The sequence below is a fragment of the Amblyomma americanum genome, unplaced genomic scaffold, assembly GCF_052857255.1.
Source record: "Amblyomma americanum isolate KBUSLIRL-KWMA unplaced genomic scaffold, ASM5285725v1 scaffold_96, whole genome shotgun sequence".
Lineage (NCBI taxonomy): Eukaryota > Metazoa > Arthropoda > Arachnida > Ixodida > Ixodidae > Amblyomma > Amblyomma americanum.
Genome location: NW_027526568.1, coordinates 329,411 through 353,664, shown reverse-complemented (window position 1 = coordinate 353,664; position 24,254 = coordinate 329,411). Strand labels below are relative to the sequence as shown.

At 47.1% G+C, this 24,254-nt stretch overlaps 1 pseudogene; it reads right to left on the bottom strand.

Moving 5' to 3' along the window:
* Positions 1-13,245: 13,245 nt before the first annotated feature.
* The window catches only part of LOC144112418 (nose resistant to fluoxetine protein 6-like), a 164,145-nt pseudogene continuing 153,136 nt past the window's right edge, over positions 13,246-24,254 (bottom strand).

Here is a 24,254-nt window from a genome sequence, read left to right as displayed (position 1 = left end):
AGCTTGTACACAAGAGGAGTGATCGACTGACTTAAAAAAACACAGACAAGCGCTTGTCTGTTTTCTGTTTCGTCGTGCGCCTCTGTTTGCGCTGTACCCTTCAATATGAACCGATACCAACTTGCCCAACTGTCCATCCTTCTTCAACGCATTACTCTGTTTCAGTTCTACGAATCGTGCTCATGAACAAAAGCCAGTCAGTCAACGACTTCTGTTGGAACATGATTGCATATGTTACTCAGAATAAATGCTTCACGATTGGATATGAAGCCAACTGGCTCAGTTCCACAGTACTTTGCATTATTTGTGTCCAAAAATTGAAGTGCTTGTTAGAAATCTCATCTCATTGCAAGCAGTTGGAGGCCGGGGGCACCCAGCCCCCCCCCCCCCCCCCCCGGAGAAATGTTATGTGTGTGTGTGGGGGGGGGGCGACCGCTCCCTTTCCCCCAATAATCCGGGGTTACTGGTAAGTGGCTAAAATGTTGCAGCTGCGCTAAGCTATGAAACATTCGGAAAGCTTGCATTTGATTTACGAAATCACCTGACGCTATTTTTCCACAGACTGCCGTAACATTCCATGTGCGCCCTCGATCGAGACAAGTTGGGTGTCGTGCGCCATGGCCCCGCCTGAGAGTGGTCAGGTCTTGCAGGCGCGTGTAGTTGAAGTGATAGCCAGTTTATGGAGCACTCATTGCCTCCGACTTCCAGTAAATAAGTTAAAAAGCTGTTTCCTTCTCTACTCAGTCAATTGCTAAGGAAAATTGACTTTATTGGGACAAAAATTGTTGAATATGCTCTTGACCATGCTCCAGCAAGTGAGTCTCCTTAGTGGCCCCATTCTCTGCCTAGTCGACTTGCAAAATCTCATTTATAGAAACAGGCAGCTGTTAACAGGCATTTGGCTACTGCTGGTGCTCCATCGTGCGGGCTACCTAGCGCAGTCTGGTAGTTAGTACCAAAGGTAGGTTCGAATCTACGGACAGGATGATGTTATGTCCGATTTTGAAGCGTACAAAAAAAATCTCGAAAGCCCTACAGCGCAAGAAAATCCCGTGCTTTCTATTGCACAAATCCGAAAGTGAGTGCATGACATGAGCAGGAATTTCACTTGAGCGCGACGTCCACTTGTGACGTGCTGCAGTGCCCATTGCGCCCCGTTCGAACTTCCTGCGCAATACACATTTCCCTGCTTGCAAACTACGTGACGTCAGGAGAGCACGTGGGCAAGGAGACGCGCCGAAAGACAACAGGCTTGGTTGGCAAAAGGGGCCTTTGTGGTCTTCGGCCTTCCTGCTATGTCGAGCATGGCGAGCTCTCGACGAAGCGTATTTTCTGCCTGAAATTGTGCATTAACTATATTTAGATAGGCCAAAGTACGGGGCACTCCAGCGCCCGAACCCATTAACTACTGGCCACTGGAAAAACGATCGCAACTGCCCGGCAAACGAGCACTTCGGAGACATTTTCGTGTATCTAGTTAGAACAAGCTTGACTCGTGCAGTGCGCAGACACTGAAATTGTATTAACCACTTGAAAATTTCAGTACAAGACCTCGCAGTGGAAGGGCATGTTGGCAAGGGGGCTTTTCAGACCTCGGCACTGGTTGCTGCATTTTATAGGCCCTTACAGAATCGACTGCTGAGCCCTACAAAGTGTACGTGGACGCTCGAGAGCGAGAAAGCATTGTACACACGAGCGCCGGGCTTGGCCGCCCGATTTTTCTCTCAGGGACGGAGTTGAGTTTCCCCTTCCGGTGGCGATGAGAGGAAACTACTTGATGATGAAATCGGGGTTTCTTGATGACCCGGTGGTTCTACTCGCAAACATTCACATTACTCAATGAAAGGAGAAGGTTAAATATTTATTTACAACATAGGTAAAAAAAACGAGAAGAAACAAAGCAAGGAGAAAACTATTTACATGACTAAATCGAGGATCAGACGAATTCAGCCCCCGCTCAACCCAGAGCGCTTGGTTTTAAACCCTCTGTCTCCGCCCTTAGCGGGGACAGCAACCAATAAGATAACAAACGACCCATCTCGCCAATCAGTGGTTAGGGAAAGGAAAATAAGGTCCGCCCACTGATCAGAGATTGGGGAAAAGTTCTGATTAAAACATTTGGGAAGGAGGTTTCAAATAACCACACAAACAACACAAATGCGACTTCCGTTCCCCACGCCACCCGCGGCACCACAGATGCTAGAAACATGTGCCGACGAGGCGATGACTCAGGTTGTTGACAGCAACAAAGAGAACACAGTCGTTAAGGGAATAATCCGATTCCTGGCCACCCAGCACTCGGTCCCCACCCAGCTGTATCTCTCCCGCATCGCCGAAGTCTCGTCACCCCTTGACGACGCACACATGTCGACAGCTGTATCTGGTTAGGCTTTTTCAAGGCGGATTATGCCCGAGGCGGCGCGGGTAAACAAGGACGTCCGCTGCAAGACGGAGGAAGTAGGGACCAGACGGCTCCCTTTGATGCGGCACGCGGCGCCGACACTGGCGCGGCCTTTCTCAGTCTTCGTTCGAAGAACGGTCAGCGAACTCCACAGACTGAATATTTCTAGTACGTCTTGTTTTGGTTACGTTCTGCATGAAAAACACATGGTATCATTTGCTAAAACGTATACCATCCATGGTAAGTGCAGTGCTAGGCTCATTGGTAGAACCAGCTGCACTCAAAATAGAGGGGTAATTAAGTGCGTTTGGTAGAACACTGCATATTATTCGTGCAGAGCGCACTATTACAAGTGCACGTAAATGACGTAAATGACAAAACGGCTATTCGACTATGACACAACAGTGCCTGATCGAGCGGGGTAGGTTACGATTCCGTGTTGGAGTGGGGCAGCACTTGAGCGGCCAAGGTACTAGCCTGACCTTGCGAAGCTAGCTTCTTGGACATGTGCTGCCTCACTGGAATAAACTACAAATGTCTATGTGGATGTTCTTACAGTACGTCCAGCGGTCACATCCTATCCGAGCCTTTGAGTACTCGATCGGTCGTAGTTTCCGTACTATTCACACGGAAGGATAGTAGAGCAAAGTGCTTGCTTCTTCATCCAAAAATATAAAGACGCACGCGTAAGCGAGCCCCAGATCCTCTCAGCGCTCGACGCCTGTCAGTTCGCTCGTTGCATAACTCCAAGAGACATTTTTCGCTGTTTTTTTTTCTCTGCGGAGAGCGGACGAAATATATGCGGCTGGTCTTCTTCGATCGATTAGCGTATTCTACTGCGCAGCAACTTGGAGGCATTTGGAAAAGCACCGCAAACTGTCAAGACACGAGACCAAATCCACTGCACCACACAGCTTGCAGCGGAATGTCTTGCCAACCATGCCAAGTCACGCCTTTTGCCCCTCTTTTGAGTCGTCGTACGTGACTTAGGCTGGGAAAGGTTTATTGTACCACGGCATGCACCTTCTTTTGCTTCGCCGCTTGGTGCAAGGAAGTCGGTAGTCGTCGTCAAATTCGTGGCCGCTATTTTTGACAAAGACGTACAGTAAAGCGGGCGGTTCGAATTTGGCGCTTTGACCAGTGGTCCACGTCACCAGTGGGCGTTGCATTTGCACCGATGTTCCAACGCGCCTCGCGCGTTCACTTTCGGATTTCTGCTGAAGAAAAGCGACGAATTTCCTCGCGCTTCAAGACTCTACCGAGTGACTTTTTCTGTATTTCAAAAACTCATATGGCATCGTTTTCTTGCGCGGCTAAGAACTCCAGCCGAAATGTCGTGGATTAAATCCTGTTTTTTATTTAGGTTCAGGTGACTTTATATTATATTGAACAATCAGGTGCCAAGAAATCACTTTTGGTATTATATATATATATATATATATATATATATATATATATATATATATATATATATATATATATATATATATATATATATAGTGGAAGCAGTCAGGGTTGCTCAACGGGCCAGTGAAAAATTGCACAGTGAAAAGGTCACAACTGGTTCGATTATCTAGGTTTATTCACCAACGGTTTCAGACGGTGGACCGTCCTTCATCAGGGTTAAGTCGAATGAATACACAGATGTGCGCATTTACGGTACTAAATGCAGAGGGAGAGGAGGCAATTTCTCTCTCTCTATCTCTGTATCTCTGTGTCGGCGTTCACTAAGGGGAAAGGGGAATGGATGCGAAACAAGTTAAAAAAAGCTAGTTAAAATACAGAGGTGACTGACATGCAGCAGAGCTTAGAGGGATGGATTTTCGCCGAGAAGACTAAAGCAAGAAAGGTTTTTTCTTCTGCGGAAGCGAGAAGTTCGAGCACAAGGGGAAAATGACGAAAACACAGAAAACAAGAAAAGAACAAAAAGGAAAACACCAGAATACACTGAAACAAAACACAAAGGCGCACATAGCATGACCCGCTCCCCAGCGGTGCAGATGTTAAGAACTCTTGTAATGTAATTTACTGTCAGCTGTCAAGGCCGCATCATTACGCCTTGTTCAAGAGGCACCAGTGACCGTTACGAGGGCAGCGTGTCGCCTCAGCGGCGGAAAAGCGGTCGTCCAGACGCCGTGTCGAAACCCGATCCCACAACTAGCCGCCGCAGAAAGCAACCACCGGCCGTTCGTCAGAGGGCGCCTGCGCCGCGCGTCCCACCGCTGACAATTCCGAGAAGGGAGCTTGGAGGACAAGGAGGAAAAAGGGAAACCGGCATGGAGTAAAGAAGAGGGGGGGGGGGGGGGCGGCGCATGGTGAGCAGGATAAAAGGAAAACAAATCGAAAATAACAGACGGGAGCTTCTTTCTCAATTGGAAAGGTTTTTGAGGAAGGCAAAATTGCCCAAGTTCTCATTAATGCCGTGGGTTAATGTCCGAAATTTATGTATGAAATACGATTCCCTTTGTTCTCTTTGGCGGCCGGTTTGAAAACCCGACTGTAGGAGGATGACCCGGATGCTTTCAAATGAGTGCTGTGGCAGACATAGGTGCTTAGAAAAGGGTAAGTTTGGCAGTGTGTGAATGTGGGCCTTGTGGTTGTTGAATCGCAACCTGAACGGAGTTTCTGTCTGGCCGATGTACTGCATGCCGCACACGCTGCAGTGAAGCATGTAGACCACATCTGCACTGTCGCAATTTAGAGTTTCTTTGATTGTGAAAGTAAAGTCAGAGAAAGTACCTTTTGCAATTCCTGTTGTCAGCTTGTGACAGCAAACCTTGCAGCGTGGTTTTCGGCAGGGTTGACACCCGGGGTTTGGGTTAGCATTGGGCGATGTTCTGGATTTAACTAAAATGTCCTTGAGGTTCTTGCTGCGCCGGTATACCGCTCTTGGTGGCTGCTTAAAAATGCGGGACAGGTGACTGCACTGCACTGCACCGCTGGGGAGCGGGTCATGCTATGTGCGCCTTTGTGTCTTGTTTCAGTGTATTCTGATGTTTTCCTTTTTGTTCATTTCTTGTTTTCTGTGTTTTCGTCATTTTCCCCTTGTGCTCGAACTTCTCGCTTCCGCAGAAGAAAAAACCTTTCTTGATTTAGTCTTCTCGGCGAAAATCCATCCCTCTAAGCTCTGCTGCATGTCAGTCACCTCTGTATTTTAACTAGCTTTTTTTAACTTGTTTCGCATCCATTCTCCTTTCCCCTTAGTGGACGCCGACATGGAGAAAGAGAGAGAAAGTGCCTCCTCTCCCTCTGCATTTAGGACCGTAAATGCGCACATCTGTGTATTCATTCGACTTTACCCTGATGAAGGACGGTCCACCGTCTGAAACCGTTGGTGAATAAACCTAGATAATCGAACCAGTTGTGACCTTTTCACTCTGTGCATATATATATATATATATATATATATATATATATATATATATATATATATATATATATATATATATATATATATATATATTACACAGCATTGTGCATTTTAATCGTGAAGACTCAAAAATTTCCCCCTCCCCTCAAGCGCTGCCTCATATGGGGTGAAACTGCACACAGAAGCTTGCGTATTATGGGAACCTTTCTATCGTAGGAACTTTGACAACGGTACCTACTTAATTGAGCCGTGCATGATGCGAAAACGTGACCGTCTGCGTCGAGATCGAGAACCGAAACCCGCAAACTCCGTTTTTTATGCTGAAGGGTGGATGTGGCACCATCTCTTTTCCGCAGTGGAAAGCGTCACGACAAGGCGCCGAGGCGAGCGTCGAAATAAGCACGGGCCCTTTGAATATGCCGTAATGGCCGTTTCGTCTGCTTCCGCTGAAGCGCTTCCAACATTTTCGTCCAAATGAGCGGAAAAAAAATATCAGAACTGATTTAAGGAGGCTTTACCTTCCAAAGAATATTGTTTGATCTCTCTTTCTGCCGAGTGACTTTATCCAATTCAGCTCATATAGTCTGCTTTCGTGACTCTGCGAAAGCAGCGGAGGGTGACAGCAGAAAACAGATGGCGGCCACTGCCGCCCTTCAGCGAAAAAACAGTTTCCGGGTTTCGGTTCGCCGATCTCGACGCACACGATTATGTTTTCGCCTCATGCACGACTCATGCATTGGATATATATATATATATATATATATATATATATATATATATATATATATATATATATATATATATATATATATATATATATATATATATATTAGCAGACAAGGTAAAGGAAATGAGGGGCTCGTTTGACAAACATATTAAGGAAGCCAACAATCACCGAAACCAAGGTGCATAGGGGAATGTTTTTAATTCTTTTTTATTTTGTAGTGCCAATCAATCGGTTTTTAAAGAAGATATATAGCAAACAGAACGTATTTCATGTCCAAATGCATCTCTGAAGGGACAATGAAAAACAAGTTTCCTTTATAGCTGGACAGCCTCCAAGATATGGCAGCACTCCAAGTTATACTGCCTGCACTACCCCGCAGTAGGAAGCTGCGTTGAATACGGGCCCCCGAGAACGGTGTTTAGTTTTCTGTCTACTACCCATTTGGCAAGACGCTAGAAACATTCAATTACCAGAGGCGCAAAGTTAAGTGTAGAACTTTCTAGTGTGTGCCTGAAGGTGCGTTCAAAATCACTGCCGTGGAAACAAAAGCCATCGGGTGTATCTCAGTAGCCGTGTACTGAGTGTCGCGATAAAAAGAAATGCGAATAGCGCGGCGCTTACGCCTTCGTTGTTCGCATTTCTTTCCATTGCGCTCTTGGGTGTTAAGAAAAAGGTGCCTTGTTCTCCTACCTGATTCCATAAGAATCCATGAGAGTCGTCGAAGATGCAGTCATGGCCTACTCTAGCGTCTTTTTATTACTACCCCAGTGCAAGCGCGATGAAAAGAAACGCGAACTATACGAAGCGCGTAGGCGCAGCGCTGTTTGCATTTTCTTTAATCGCCCTTCTACTGTGGCGAGGCAGCGAGTGTGAGGAGCATGTTTTATGCGCTAAACAAGAACCATGAGAAATGGACAGCGCACCTCTTACGCGATCCGCTTGTAACGGAAAAACGGTCTCCCAGAATATGCTCAAACAATGGCGTCAAAATCATCAGACGTGAATGTCGAATAAAAATTTCTTGATGTAAGAAATTACAAACAAGGTAAAAGCATATCTTCTGAAAATCAGCACGCTTATGGGATATTTTGTATATGGAATTGAGGCGAGTTGAGCGAGTTGGTAATGATTAATTCTTCATAGAACAGGGCTAAACAACAAAAAAAGAGTATTCCTGGCCAATTCTTCTACCGAGGTAAAGAGTCTCTTGAGTGTCAGCGTCCCTCCTGTGTGTACTTTTCTTCGGTCGTATTGTCTGGCGCTGTTTAGTGAAGAAATGACAGGTTTGGTGTTGGCACTGAATCATGTTACCTTGGGATTTTACGTCGTCTACAAGAGCTTTACGCGACTGACCCTGAAGCAAGGAACACTTTGACCTCAATGTTGTGATATGAGCTTTAACTCAGCACGAGTAATGCCAGGAGTTGTTAGCTCCATTTCTGTACGCATAAGCACGTACAAAATCTAATTCGATGCAAATGCGCCTCTAAGATCTTTCCTAACTGCGGTCCAATATATGAGCAAAAATTTTTCTCTACTTGCGTGTCGTAAAATTAGGTTCGCTGGAGTCGTTTATAGACAGGAATATTTTCTAACCTCAAGGCCGTTTTAACATCAAGAGTGACTGGAGTCGTTTATAAGATCAAGTTTGATGGAAGTAACACTCATACTGTGGTTCCTATAGGAGTACAAGTAATTATTTGACACCCGACAGTTAGAGATCTAAGAAGCTTTGAGGTTTAAGGTGCTGAAGTGTTTTACAATTACTTTTGTCTCACCACTCCACCAAGGTACCCATCTCAAGTAGACTGATTCACACTACTCGAAAAAAATACATCACACGGCAAAGCAAGCCTGTACTCGCAGAAGGCTCGTAATCAATGCGCGTTTTGTTTATTTACCTCTACCGGTGATGCAAGCGAACACCAACCGAGCGAGGAATACGGTACCGAGTACGCGGTCGATGACGAAGATTGGTTTGGTTTATGGGGGTTTAACGTCCCAAAGCGACTCAGGCTATGAGAGACGCCGTAGTGAAGGGCTACGAATAATTTCGACCACCTGGGGTTCTTTAACGTGCACTTAAATCGAACAGTGCAGGAGCCTCTAGAATTTCGCCTCCATCGAAATTCGATCGCCGCAGCCGAGCGCCATAACCACTGAGCCACTGCGGCGGCCGCCGAAGACGAAGAAGATCATCCGCTTGGCTATGGGGGGAATGGCGTCACTGAGGAACCGCTCATGCTTCATGAATATGTAGTACAAGGTCGCACAACCGGGAGACGCCCCACAGAGAAGCCTGTACAGCCTGCACAGAGGAGCCAAGCATAGACCACGATCAAGGAAAAGTGCGTGGAAAGTAGAGCTGCGGCACTTGCATTCTGTCAGGCTAAATAAGGGATTTACCCTTAATTAACTACAGCGGCAAAACTTTGGCGTTCCCCGCTTCCCCGCCTGAAATTTATAATAAATAAATAAAATACGGGAAGGTGCATATTTGGGCTGTGAATTACGGGGTGAACACGATGACTTACGCGCTATACCACGGAATCGTGTTTGATATACGTGAACATGATGGACGTGCGCTGAATCAGACAGCCAGACGTGCAGCATTTGAAACGGCGTACTCCGCACAGGTAGAATCGATCACATTGAGAAGCTCATGGATAGCTTGTGAGTAGTTCACTGTGCCCGCAATAGAGGCTCTCAGAATCTTATTCAGGGAGCACCGAGAGGAAGAAGGAAGTTTGAGTTGAGGCAAAGGTGCTGTCCGGCATGTTGCTTTGCGTGGAGTGGAAAAGACGCGGAGTTATGACTCTTCACTTTAAGCGAAGGCGAAAGAAATTTCTCCTCCAACAAGGAATGGTAATGTTATTCCTTACTGAATCGAACAATATTACCAGCCGCCCTGTGGCAGCCACCGGAGCAGTGATAACCGTGTGCTTTGTAGGTGTAACTATCCGCATAGGGTCACATAACTGCTCCTCAAGGGAGCCAAACAAGCTGGAAAGCACATATAGAGTGAACACGAAAAAGATACTACGCAAAAAAAAAACTACCCACCTTTTTATTTAAAAAATCCCAGTACGGCGGGAGAAGTCGCTCTATTATGTCAGGCAAAAAAGCATTGAATGCGAACGACAGCTGAAAAATATTCGCAGGGCATCCCACTCATAGAGAAAAAACGTGTATCACCTTTTATCGTTATCTTTTGCAAATGATAAAACAACCGAGCAAAAAACAAAAAAGAAAGGAAGAGTAAATGTAAATATTGTGTCCCGTAAGGATCTAAAACATGAGAAAAATAAAAATAAATCGTCATAACAAGCGGCATAGTGTATTGTGCTTATTCCTTCGCTATGACATTCGTTCAAAGCGGCTGGACAAGCTCAGGACAGGCGATGCAGATGAAGACAGTTGTCTGAACAGCGAAGTCAACATGGTGGTGTGTTCTGAAAAATCGCTAACCAAGAGAGCTAAGCACCTACACCAAAGTGTAGTAAGCAAAATGTAGGCCCTTTGAGCGGCTAGTGTTACACGCCATGAGCGCTGAAGAAACGGCGGCGTCTGCATCGCGCACAGCCATTTCTATATACTGCAGTTGAACACAACAAAATACCTCAAGGATGTTCTTGAATTTTTTTTTTTTTTGGAGAGAGAAGGGGTGTTTGTGAATATAAAACTATAGAGCAACATTGGGCAGCTGTGGGAAAGATATCATAGGTACAGAGTAGCCGATATCCATTGCTCTGCGCGTGTCGACCGTCACTTGCATCGCATGTGAGCTATTTGAGCAGCGTAGGCAAATCATTGTACGCAGATTCCTTGGTAGGTGCCCTGCTGCAGTAGTGACTACACCACACCAAAATTCTTATTTACTACACCACATTTACATGAGCATTCAAGCACTCAACTACTGCATGGCGCATATTAAAATGCATTCGATGAACGCCCACAACACGTACCGCTAGACTGCCTTTGTGCGTAGTCTTTTATGGCGGGAATCTAGAGGTTTTACCAGCACTGTCACACTGAGCCTCCCCTCGAAGCCACTATCAGGGTTACAGGAAATATAGCAGTGAAAAAAAAAAAACCGCGCATTTGTAATGAGTAAGCAATTACTCATCAGCATCCACCCAATAAGTAATATTGGAGGGATGAGTAATTGCTTATTTATTACTCGTTTACTGCACCTGGGAGGCTCCCATGAAACACATCGAACGCACGTATTTATCACGCGTGTCAAACTGCAGCGGCCGACTGAGCTAACCGCGAATATGTTACTATTTGCAGTGTCTACAGACATTTGCGCCCTTGTCTGTATACAGTAGCGTTGCCGCAACTAGTTTCCAGCAGTGAACTAATGATATGCATACCCTCTCATAGACGGAAGACTGTTTTCTTGCTGAGATCATCATGCTTACTTCTGATTTACGCATGCTTGGAATGCCTATAAACGTGGATACTGCGACACCTTCGTGTTACCGCGCATGAGGCCTTTCGTTCGAGTGGCGCAACTCAAGAAATAGAATGAAAAGTGGCCACTTGCAAGGCGTTTGAGCCGCATCTCGAAGACAGATGAGCGACAGTAATCTCAGGCTACTCATTCAGCTGTAGCAGGCAACTGGCGCAGCGCGATCCGCTACCGTGATCTGCCTACGCGGAGATCCAGCTGCGCATGCCCAGGTGGGCATCCACCTGTCGCTTCGCAGGCACAGCTGGGTCCCCGCGTAGGCGGATCACGGTAGCGGAGTGTGCGGTGCTAAATGTCGCTAACTATCGCTCAAAAAACGAGTGTTATGGAAGTATGAAAAAACACTTCGGGGCGTTGAAGAGACAATCGCACAGGCTGAAGCTGGGGTTATATTTGTTACCGCATGAAATAAGAACAAGCTAAACTTATAATGCTAGCTAGAGGACTGCGCCAGGTAGAGTGCTACTAATCAAGAAACATGAAAGCAGGAGGACTTGCCTTTGAGATCTGAGCGTTGCAGTATTTCTGCACGAGGACAAAAGTAATACAACCAGAGAAGAAACAGATCCCATGATAGTAGGAACGGCTGTAGATGTACTTCACAGTGTCAAGCGTCGATCTACCAAGGAACACAGAACGCAAATCAAAAGGCTGTTGGTGATGCGTAGGCTGCAATCAGGTTTCCGCTGAAAAGAGTAACTGAAAGGACATACTGCTCAGACGGGGTCGGTCTATGGGGAACCTGCGCCGCCAAGGTGGCACTGCAATTATTCCATTCGGTGACTCAATACTGCTTTTGTCAGCCGCTTGGGCCGCTGCAAACGCGAGAACACATACTGCGCGATTAGATACCCGCGTTTGGCTGACAGCATTCATTGCCTAGCTTCTCTCGGCGTAGCCCAGATAGCTGACGCACGGCAAGTGCGCCTTCGACAGAGCGCGGAGGCTCACGCCAATAAGCACCTGAACGTGGCGCGGAAAAGTACTAATACTACTACCCAAAACCGCTTGCTCTTCTCGCTAATCAGTGTGTTATGGCGCTGCAATCGGCGCCGCAAACTTCAGCGCAAGTTCCCCATCATAGAGTGCGTGACGTGATGTGCCACAGCTTTGGTGCGCATCAGAAGGAAACAGCGTTGCTACAAAACTAACTGGCGACTGCACACGGGGTAATGCCGAGAATGAGCACTTAACTCTGCATGGACAATCACGTTTCAATACAATTTTTTCATCGTCGATACCATTAAGTCATTGTCAATAGTGGTCATTATAGCTTTGCTATCCGAAAATGATTTCACAATAGTGCTTGCTCCGGACTTCCCTCTATAGTTTACCGTTCTCGGCGCATCCGAATTACGTATTAGCCAGCGAGCGGAGGCTGAAGATAGCGGGGCAACAGCTCGTTTGTTCTGGCGAGGTTTCGAACTTCTTTCCACGCCCCCCCCCCCCCCCCCCCCTTCCTCCACTTCCACCGCTGGTGCACCCGTACGAAGGTCTGGCCGCGTGCACAGTTACACTTTCGCGGATGATGCAGCCCAGCCGGAACGTCTCCCACTTGGGGCATGTTATCACCCTTTCGAAGCATGCTCGCTCTCGACACAGGCGGTTTCCGGCTTGGACGGTGGTCATTAAGAGGGTCGCGGCTGTCGACGGATTCCCTTCCCCAAGAGCGCCGGGGATGTTTTATGGCTGGCGCAGCTAACGTTCCCGCTTTTGTGCCGTTTCTTATCTTATTACTTTCCTTCCGAAGCCTTTCTACGGCGTCTGCACGCACATCTGCTGCACGCCGTTCTCTATACTTTACAACACGGGCGCGACTACAGGGAGATCGTGCTGGCAGCAGTCTTTAGTGTTCGCCTCCGACACTTTCAGTCTGCAAGCACTACAGTGTGTTGACCGAGAACATTTGCCCTAAGAGCATGCGCTCTAAAAAAAAAGCTATCAAGGATGAACTTAGTGGCATATGAAACAAGCACTGTGCTGGTTTCGTTTTTACAGCTTAAGTGCCTTTCATAACACATCTGAAAAAAATTTACCGCACACTCATAATAATTCATGGAGACGTCTGCTTGCGAACTAAACAGTCTGGGATATTATCTGGTATTTAAAAAAAAAACTCAGAGGACGGTTAAGAGCGTGTAAGGCGAATGTTTAAACGTTATGTCCAGAGTGAAAGCAAATTTTTTTCTGAAACGTGCGTGCCGCTAGCACAGCTGCGGGCAAGGGCGCGGGAGGGAACGCTCGCGCTAGGGTCGCATCCATTAAATCTTGTTTCATCGTGTGATCTTGTACCCCTGCACTTTCACTTCTCGCTGCGAAGTATTTGGTTGGGGTGCAGTTGCGTCCTTGCTTTGGTCGTCGGCAGCGGGCCCCTTGATCCCCCCGTCCGGCCCAGCGCCAGCCCGATCAGAGCCGTCTAGACTAGCCGGTCTGCACCGCCCATCCCGCCAGACACGACGATAAGGAGCACACCGAGTGCGACTGGACCAATACGACCTCACTACGACGCCATGACCAGACGACGACATGAACCAAGACGACATCCCGCCCAAGCCGTGCGGCGCATTCGTGGGCCTCAGATTTCACCTATCTGCGACAGCTGGACATTAGGCTTCAGGGCAAGCATTAATTTGATGATACTATTCGTCGCAGTGGCAAGCGTTTAACTATTCTCTTCTCTTTACCTGACGTTCCCTAACGTCATCTGTCACATTCCAAGTAATCGATCGGGACGATCGCTGGATGGCGTCTAGTAATGCGATGAAGCGGGCAGTAGACAATTTTAGCTCGACGTACGTAGAACCTTCGCGTGCGTAGAGCTCTTACTGTGACCAGAGCGGATGCGCAGAACGCAAAGGGTCTGCGTGAGTCTCACGGACGTAGGTGAGATTTCGATTGTTACGTTGCAGTCTTTGCGTTGCTTGGGTACATAGCGTTGCAACATAGCGGCGCCCTGCCCGTCCACTTCACAGCGATAACGGCTTCGTCGCTAATCTCTCGACGCGATATCGTGCTCTAAACTGTTGCATTTGGCTTCAATTTGCCCATTCCTACCTTCGCGAAAAGTTTCAAGTGAAAGTAGCTTTTCTTTTTCAGATCGAAAAGCGAGTTTCCAGCTGTTCAGCCTGACGAAGTAGCGTTGATCGTCTTCATACTAATGCTCCGACACTCTTCGATTGGCTTGGTTTTCACTCGTCTTGTATTAGAGTGGCTACAGCAGTGTTTGTGTCTGTTAGTAGATTGCGATAGGAACAATGCGCCGCGTGCGTCGCGTACGTGTAACTATAAGGGTTTCAAACAACAAGCGCTTAGTTTATGTAGACTTCTCACGTTTCCGTACGTCAGCTCTGTACGCACATGAAGCTAAGACTGCTTATTGTCGGAGGACGGAGCGCTCGCACTAGGCATCCAGCCCCATCTTGCCTGACGACGCGGACGGCGCTGTTTTGAGGAAGTAACTAAGAAGAGCTAACATTGTAAAACGAGCCTTAGAATAAACGCCTCCATGTTTCGGTTTTGACTAATTAATGGTGTGGTACATGCTGTGGTCAATCCCGAAGCTGATCATGGGCTATGAGGGTGTCACAGTAGAGTGGTCCGGAACTTCGGATTATATCAGACAACCTGGAGTTTTTTAAGGTATACCTGGCCGCTTTTTTCACACCCCACCCCATCAAAATGCAGCAGAAGGGACTGTGATTTAATCTTACGTACTTAGGCTCAGCAGGCTATAGTGACCAAGCAAACGCGGCGGGTTTTTGATTGCATAATCCTGGAGCAGTTCTGACGTAGTGAAAATATCTCACCAGATGATGGCACACTCATACCTATGGCGCATATAACGCACTCGGCTAATTGAAAGTGAGCAAAGTTGTAATGCTTTTGTGGAAACGAGCTGCCGTGATGGCTGCAGGTGTACACGCAAGCGTTTCTAAGACACAATGGCACGGTTGATCGTCTTACCGAAATGAGGGGTGCATGGGCACAATAAACGGCATCATGTCGATGCCGTAGAGATGCGCCATGGAGGCCCAGCAACCCACGAGTGACAGTGCCGCGAAGATTACAATAACGAGCCATTTCCTCCTTCGCAGAGACAAAGCAGTTTTTCCTGCCCAACACCAGGATAAAGCGGACGCAACCTTGAATTAACAGCTGTGCACTTACGCCCTGAAAACCTGGATACCGATCACTGCAATAAAGAAGAGTTGGCAGTCAGTAGAAAGGTACCACAAGTGATTCATGGGCGCCTGTGAAAAAGAAAAAATTACTCGACACTACAAAGTACGCCTTTATCTTTTTTTTTTACAAAGACCCCATTGTATTGAGGCGACCGGGATAATGAATTTTTTCTCGTGGAAGGATATCTTTCGGCCCTCTAGATAAAAATTCTCCGGCATGTCAAAACGACGGCTCCCGCTACTTTCAACCCCGCTTTCCTTTATATGTGCTGGCTGTGCAAAGGAAGCAAAACTGAGTGCAGCTTGTGGTCGTGGTTTAACTCGATTTGCGAGTTAACTGTAGGAAGTCACGAGTGAGTATGTGCCAAGCGCAGCTCTTTTTAGGACACAATTATGGAAAGTGCGGCTACTCACTACCCACAAAGAGCGTTATGACGCCGTTAGATAGCAGCACCAAATTGTGATCGCTTTTTTTCGCCTGCGTGGTCATTCGTGGACGTTCTCAGCACTGGGCACCTGCGACCGTACAGTGAGCGCATTGCCTAGCGGCACCACTCGCTAGTTGTGATTGACTCTTTACTGGTCAATTTCGCGAATGCGCTATATACCACTTTCTTGCTGTTTACAATTTATAACATAGAGCTTGGATATAAATATTGATACCGACATGTGCCCAGCAGCCGGCGATTTCTTCCGATTCTGGAATTTAGCAGTGATAACAAAATTTTGTTTTTGTACTTTTAATGCGGGAGCATTATCTAGCATAATGCGCAGGCAATCATTTTTTTCTGTATTTTATTCATAGTTTGGTTAATAAAGGGTGAAAGGCGCCGGGGAGGCATTCTGCTGTCACCAAAGGGATCGCGCCTCTTTTTTTACGAAACCATTTTACCAACATACGCGTGCCACCCCACTTCGGCAATGGCCACGACGGCCTGAGAAGTATCTCTAGAAATGGTACATCCTTCTAAAGAATGTTTTGGTCACTGGAGAGAATGCATAAAATCAAGAAAAAAGCAATGTTTCGGCAGCAGCTAATTAACACATATTTCTTAGCCCTAACAGGACAATCTTTATCCTCTATCACCGCCTAAAAATGAAAACATACTTATCTTTACAACGTTGAGCTGTTTGAGCCGAGTAACATGAACAAAACGTGACTGTGCTCAATTCTGGTGACTCCTTGTTATTCTTTCGATCCTATCTGCCCCTTTTTTTGCTTCCATATCTGGTTGCCCTTCAACATAAAAATAAAGTTCCTAGTCAGCGCTTGCTGTTCCCTCTTAACTATGATCTTCGTTGTGGTTTGTTGTCAGCGCTACATTATTAGTCAACATGAAACTCAAAAGACTTTCGTACCATTTCATTTGCTTCTATAGGGTTTTCGTCTCACATGCAGTCCATGCTCCATCTGGTGGTTTTTAGTTCTGTTTTCATTACTCATACCTTATCAAGGATTTCTGGTCCCTGCGACGTTTATTGAGACTCTCTGCTGCTTGTCCTGAGAATGAAAGGCCTACATCCAGCTATCCTGCCTAGCTGCCGCGTAAAGAAGCCCATATGAATGCTCACCATTTTCAAGCGCCCCATGTTCAAGTTGCGAATTTGCACATGGAAGTGCCACCAGTGCTCATGCACCTCAGTGGAGAATCAGTTGTAAAATTCCTTAGAGTCTGGCCCGGTTGCTATTAAAAGCATTAGGTGCCTACACATGATCATGAAGAACACCTGAACGGTAGTCCTTCAAGAAGAATGAGGCGATGTTCATTGCAGGTCCAATGTATTCGGGAAACCCAAGGGTTGTCTTCCCTTCCAAAGTGCCCTCCTCCATACTAAGTTGTCGCATAGTGACACCAAGCATCCAAAGGTTGTATAACAATTGAGATTTAGATCAGCCGGATAGCCGTGCGGCAAAAACAATAACGCGTTGCCGTTGCTATACCGTTGCTACTGTTACTTACCTTGCGTGCCGCTACCACTTCCGTTAACACGTATTATGAGCCGCCATTGGTCATGTCTAGACCGCCCTGAAGGCACAAAATGGCGCTGCGTACCCGTCAAGAGTCAGGTGGGATGGTTTACAACGATACAACTGTTCAGGTATTAATCACTGATCAGGTTTCAAGGCCATAAAACCCCATAGTGGCCAAATACAAATATCTAGACGTGTGGGGAAATGAAGAGCAGATGTACACGGAAAAGCACGAACAGTCTCTCTTAGCAAAAGGGCTGTAAGGTTTCTGGCGTCAGCTCGTCTGGTTCAGCTGCGTAGTTGGCCCGGCACACCTGCAGGCGGGGTCACTGCACGGCGATAGGCATCTTGGTTGGTCCACGGCCAGTCCCCGCTTGGGTTATTGGATTCGAGACGGAGGACTCTGCTGCCGCTTGTAAACAACATTGTTCCCGGAAGATCGACCGTGCGGTACGGAGGCAGTTAGCGACCGCCGACCCGAGCAGGGGTAGCTCACGCATTCAACTGTGCCTGCTCACCGGCGCCTCGCCCATTCGGACTTCCTGGAAGACATGTGTTCGGCTTGACAGCGTGAGAACTGTCGTTCGGACGCGAAGACAACGCTCTCTCTGGTGGGGGAGATGGTCCAGAGGCACCCTCTTTGTCCGGTGAGGCATCTGACGGGGCGTGTCCCTATCTATATGAAGTGGTGTGTGTGTGTGTGTGTGTGTGTGTGTGTGTGTGTGTGTGTGTGTGTGTGTGTGTGTGTGTGTGTGTGTGTGTGTGTGTGTGTGTGTGTGTGTCTGTACGACAGCGCAAGTTAGGCCACGCCCAACCTGGCGAAGACCTCCTCGAACCTCGGGAATCCTAGGGACCGGACCCTTTTAAAACCGGACAACGAGTGCCATGAAAAGGAATCCTCGATCATCCTCAGATCTCAGATCCTCCGACCTTGCCCCATCACCCTCCAATGGATTCCTAAATCTTGTAAATAATGTAAAATAAACCCCCTGTACTCTTTCCTTCATAACAAAGTCCGACAACGTCATTCGGAGAAAGGACCTGCGGCGCTGAAAGAGTCAGTTCACTCAAGGACCCCTCATCTCTAACAGGGCGAAGAGATGCCGGAATGATGAAACATAGGGCATTTTGGGGGTACAACAGGTATGAAGTACTCAGAGGCATTTGGAAAGGAATAATGGTGCCGGGGCTCACTTTCGGGAATGCGGTTCTATGTTTCAGGGCAGAAGTTCAATCGAGATTAGAAGTAAATCAGAGAGCTGTTGGATGATTAGGACTAGCTATCCACGGCAAAATGACAAACGAGGCAGTACAGGGGTATATGGGCTGGACATCGGTCGAAGCACGGGAAGCTCAGACTAAAATACTATACGAAGAACGCCTGAGGAAGTTGGACGATAACAGGTGGGCAGCTAAGATATTTAAATACCTATACAGAAAGAGCACTGACTAACAGTGGTGGAATACAACTAGAAAGCTAGCCAGTAGGTTTGCCAGGCACGAGGTAAAAATTGGATAGATTCAATGGAAAAGAAGCATAGTGTGGAACCATATCCATACTGGGAACAGCAGATCAGAAAGGAAGTGTTTTTAAACACACACACACACACACACACACACACACACACACACACACACACACACACACACACACACACACACACACACACACACACACACACACACACACACACACACACACACACACACACACACACACACACACACACACACACACACACACACACACACACACACACACACACACACACACACACACACACACACACACACACACACACACACACACACACACACACACACTCACACACACACACACACACACACACACACACACACACACACACACACACACACACACACACACACACACACACACACGCACGCACGCACGCACGCACGCACGCACGCACGCACACACACACACACACACACACACACACACACACACACACACACACACGCACGCACGCACGCACGCACACACCGTGGGCTGTCTGCGCGGCAATTCTATGAAGAATGTGCTTCGTGTAAGCCGTTCCTAAACGCAAGCGGAAAAGGAGCGTTTGTAAACTTGTGCTGATAGATAATGGAATATTAAACCGCAGCAACGGATCAATGAAATGCAGATCAGAACGTTTATGGTTTGGCTAAAACCACATCTTTTCGTTCATTTCATTTCGTATGGCCTTGAAGAAACGGCGCAACGCGCATTTTGATAACGGAAGGCCAAAAGTGAGGGCCTGGAGTGTGCTTGCCTAGCCGCTGCGCTGCATCCGCCTCAGTGTTTCCAGGAATAATGCAATGTCCTGGTATGCACTGGAAAACTAAAATATGCTGCTTTCTGGAAGCTTTGAAAAATTCTTTGAGAACTTCGTTTACCAGTTTAGCTTTTCATGGTACGGAAATAGCACTGCGAAGTGATTTCAGTGCGGATTGGAAATCGCTAAAGATTACCCCCATACGCGGGTCTCGCACCGAGGAGTTGAGCTGTAGGGCCAACTAAATAGCGTAGATCTCAGCAGTCGTTGATTCTGTCGCGTGAGCCAGTTTGCTTGCCCGTCGCTCATTCAGGTGCGGAATCACAAATGCGGACGCTAATGATTTTGAAAACTGAAACTTCGGTATACACATGAATATAACCGGGATACCGCATGTGTATCTGATAAATTGCTAACTGCTGAGCAGCGAATATCATTCTGTCACCTTTCCTAATTAACCCTTCGGCAGACAACAGTATTGTAGGCGTAACTAAAAGCCATGGCAGATTTTCTGTCTCCTTTCCAAAATTCATTACTTGGAAGAAGCTGGCGGTGGCGCTGAAACATTTGATGTATGTGACTTCCATCCCGTTCATGCTGCGCGAAACCTAATGGTTGCCTTTCATGCTGAGTTATTAGGCGGAAAATGTCCCTGCAGGTCTCTGTTGTTCGTAACACTTCAAAGGGAGGCGGCCGTGCCTCAGAAATTACCAGAGCGCTTGAAGTCGCTGGAGGAACTCCCAAACACACACGAAGACGCCTAGCTTTAGCAGCCTTTGCAGGCGCTCCTCAGAGGTTCGCGACAGACCATGAAAAATCGGTGAGGAGTACGCAATTTTTTTATAAATGAGTGCATTGTTAACTTTGAGCAGAGATTACGAAGAACAGCCCCAAGGCGTACCTGCAAGCCTGCGTAGCACGTTCACAACAGAGTTCACCTGGTCTTCGATTGATTTTATATGATGAGCCCAAGATAGTTGTCTGTAAAGAAGAATACCCAGAATACGGTGCTGCTTAACAGAAACTAAAGATTGACCATTGAAGTAGAGACAGTAATCCTTCAGATTCTTACGAGTAAAAGACAGAACGGCTGTTTTGCATGAGAGAGCATCATCCCTCTCTCTTTTAAAAAGCAGTCAATGGCATTAAGGCCTTACTGCAAGGCTGACTGGATGAGGCCTGCAGTTTTTCCAGAAACCCAAGTGCAGACATCGGCATATAACGAACTGTGTATGCCAGAAGGGAGCTTTTGCGGAAAATCCGCCCTAACGCAGTTAAAAAGAAAAGGGCTTAGCACATTGGCCTGCGGCACTCCATGCATGAGGCTATGCTCCGCGCTTTTTCCTTCACTTGACTGCATGAATATTTTCCTTCCATCTAAAAAGTGGGAAATCCACCATAGCTATCTTCCACTCACACTGAGGTCTAGCAAACTTGAGAGGACATGAACATGACTTACATTATCGCATGCAGGCTTGATATCCAAAAATACTGCGGCGGTGATATTACCTCTGCTACGCTCATGTTCTACGCTTGTTACTTGGTCCATAACTGCATCCATAGCGCATCTACGTCTACGAAATCCTGCCATGAACTCAGAAAACACTCATCTTTCATCGCACCCCCACTGAATCCTGGCGTCTATCAGGTTCTCTATCACTATGCATAAGCAGCTCGTCAGGGTCACTGGGCGAAAGGAGTCGAGAAGTAAAGGGGATTTATAGGGCTTTTAAATGGGAACGACACGCGCAATCTTCCATGACCGGGGAGCAAATTCATTGGCTTACACATTGTTAAATATTGCTAAAAGTACTGCAGTGCACTTGAGCAAAAGAGTTTGAAGCATTCCATAAGAAATGGCATCAGGCCCAGCTTCAGTCTTTGGACAGCACAACGCAAGAGCGCCTTTAAGTTCAACGATTATGAATACAGAATCCAAATAGGGATGTTGCGCATCGAAGTAAGCACTAACTTTTTCCTGCGCATATGCAGCTGAGCTTCCAGCGCCACTTCACCGCTCCTCCTGACGGGTTTACGACACCCCTCCCCCCCCCCCCCTCTTTCCGTTTGTAGAGTGCGAAAGCACTACTCCGGTGGGTCAACCCCGAGCAAGATCTTTCGATGTTTCTATGCTGGCGGTGTTTGTGAATTTCTGCCAAGTGAATTAAATGAATAAAGCGATCAAAGAAATATCCGTGACTGCGATTCGAACCCGCGGCGCGAACACATAAGCTTCTTTTCTTAGCGGTTTAAAAACACGGACACTATACATATACGACAAACACACGAGATGATGTGCAATGCGCAGCACGAGAGTGTGTTGGAGTTTAACACGAGGTATCTTCGGCTACTGCCAACATATCGATCATTGCGTGTTTGTCGTAGATGCAGTGTCTGTGTTTTAAAACGCTAAGAAATTGATTACAGCAAGCAAATACCAACGAACCCGACTTAATATAAGAACTAATATCAGCATCGCTGGCCACTGCACGAGAGCACTAGGCTATCACCGCAGCCGAACACACCTCGTGTTAAACTGCAACACACTCTCGTGCTGCGCATTGCACAGCAACTTCCTCGTCAGATACTACTAAGAAACTAATATTCGAGCTTTGAGCTAAGGGACAGATGTGCGCTGCATGCGTTGGCGTGGACTACGTTGTGGCAGAAGCACGGTACTAGATGAATACGCGTTGGCATTGACAACATTGTTGCAGAAACGCGGCTCTGGAGCTTAGGCCGCCGGCGTACATTACGTAAATTGGCACTGAAATTGAAAAAGTTAAAGACGTCCACAAGCGCCAACCTGGATCAGGGGTTACCTCAATCGCGCTTTAGGGTACGTGGCGGTGGCGTCCTCCTGCAAAATGCTGCGCTTTCGTGCAATATATCGTGCTCAGCAATGCCAACACAAGTACAGGGCAACTGCAGTTCTATTATCAATTTCTTGTTTCTTAGCCAGGGGTTTCCTGATACTCTTGTTTGTGTGAGGAAGGATTGTCTGATCACCACATGGTCAGCTTAACCCTGAGTTGAGTTGAGTTGAGTGGTTGTAAACTACCGGTGGGATTAGCCTTGCAGTTGCTGCCGGAAATTGCTCAACCGTAGCGACACTTAAACAGAAACCACAGAAACACTGTCCGCAAAAACCCAAATAGACACTCCTGAGGTCACCATGTGGAGGCCAAATCCGTGTCCTGCAGGTAAAGTAGAAGAAGGCGAGAAGCATCCCTTCTACTCGACTGGCTCCCGCGCGGGAAAACAATGTCCTGAAGAGAACTGTGAGGAACTCCTGCCTTCTTGAGGGATCCAAATAACACAGCCCGTTCCGCGTTGTACAAAGTACAGCACTAGAGGTAATGTTCTATGTCACCACACACACCACACGTTGAACACAATGGTGACAACGCTAGGCCAGTCTTATACATCCACGCCGGCGTACGAGCATAATCCGTGCGAATGCGGTGCAGCAAAGTGGCTTGGTACCTTTTGAGACCCTTGGTCACACATGGCTGATGAGGAGAGCTCCACAAAGAAGTGAAGTGGCACAACACCACATCTCTGAACATTTGCTTGACTTCATGAGGGACTCTATGTACTGGAATCCCGGAGAGAGCTGTATGGGCGAGGTTGTCTGCTATCTCGTTGCCTAAGACACCTATGTGCGAGGGCACCCATTGAAAACGTATAGAGCAGCCTTTGCTATGTAGAATCTGCACCAAACGTAGGGATCTAAGACTCAAGGCTTCAGTGGGGAACCCGTACTCTAACCTTTGAAGGGCAGATTTGAATCCGTAATTATGACAGTAGGTTGAGGCGTACAACACCGTAGCTTCTTTAGAGCTGCCTCAATAGCAACGCTTTCGGCCATTGTGGAGGACACGACTTTAGTAAAACGAACAGACCAATCATACTTCAAAGACGGAATATGAAAAGCAGCTGCACTAGATCCTCTGACCTTGTCCACAGAGCCGTCTGTAAAAAATTTGAAGATGACTGGCATATTCGGTCTCAAGATGTTCCAGTACGAGCGAACGCATTGCCGCTAAAGGAGAATTCCGCTTATCGCGAACGTGGGGAATTGTCAAGGAACAATCGAGGCTCGGAAAGGACCAAGGTGGCTTCAACGTCTTAGGTCGATCTCGAAGGTCGAGACCCAGAGAACGAAGAGTATTGAAAGCCAAGTACGCCCGGGACTCAGATCTCTTTCGAAGGCGCTGTAGAAGCGCTCTCCCGGCAACAGTCTCTCTGAGGCGGCCAATTTGCAGCAAAAGTCTTTGTGAAGCGGCTAGCCGAAGAGGTTTCGATTGAGACTCATACAGTACTGCATTGTTTGGAGCAGCCTGCGGAACGCCGAGAGCCCTCCTTAGTCCCATTCTGTGCAAAACCTCAAGGCGTTCCAGCTGCGACACCGAGGGGGAAATTAAAGGGAGCTGGTACATTATGCGACTTGTCACCAGGGCATCGTGAAGCCCTGCCCCTTGTACAGATGATAGAAAACTATTCCTCACTGCTTAGTTAAAAAGATTATTCTCACCCCGAATACGTGTCTATTATAGAGTATATGAAAAACTGTCTTGTCGAATTTAACAGCGCTGATGTCTGTTCCCTTTGGAACCGGTTCAAGGTAATGTGCCACTACTGCATAAACAAATTCATACCTACAAAAAAGAAAAAGTTCACAAGCGTACACCTTGGATGACACGCGATGTTATTCATAATAAGCGTAAAATAAAAAGGTTAAAGAAGAGACATGAGAATCAAAACAAAATAAGAGAAGAGCAGATCTCTCTTGAACAAAAGGTGTACGCAGCAAAAGAGTACTATTACAATACTTCCCTGCCTAA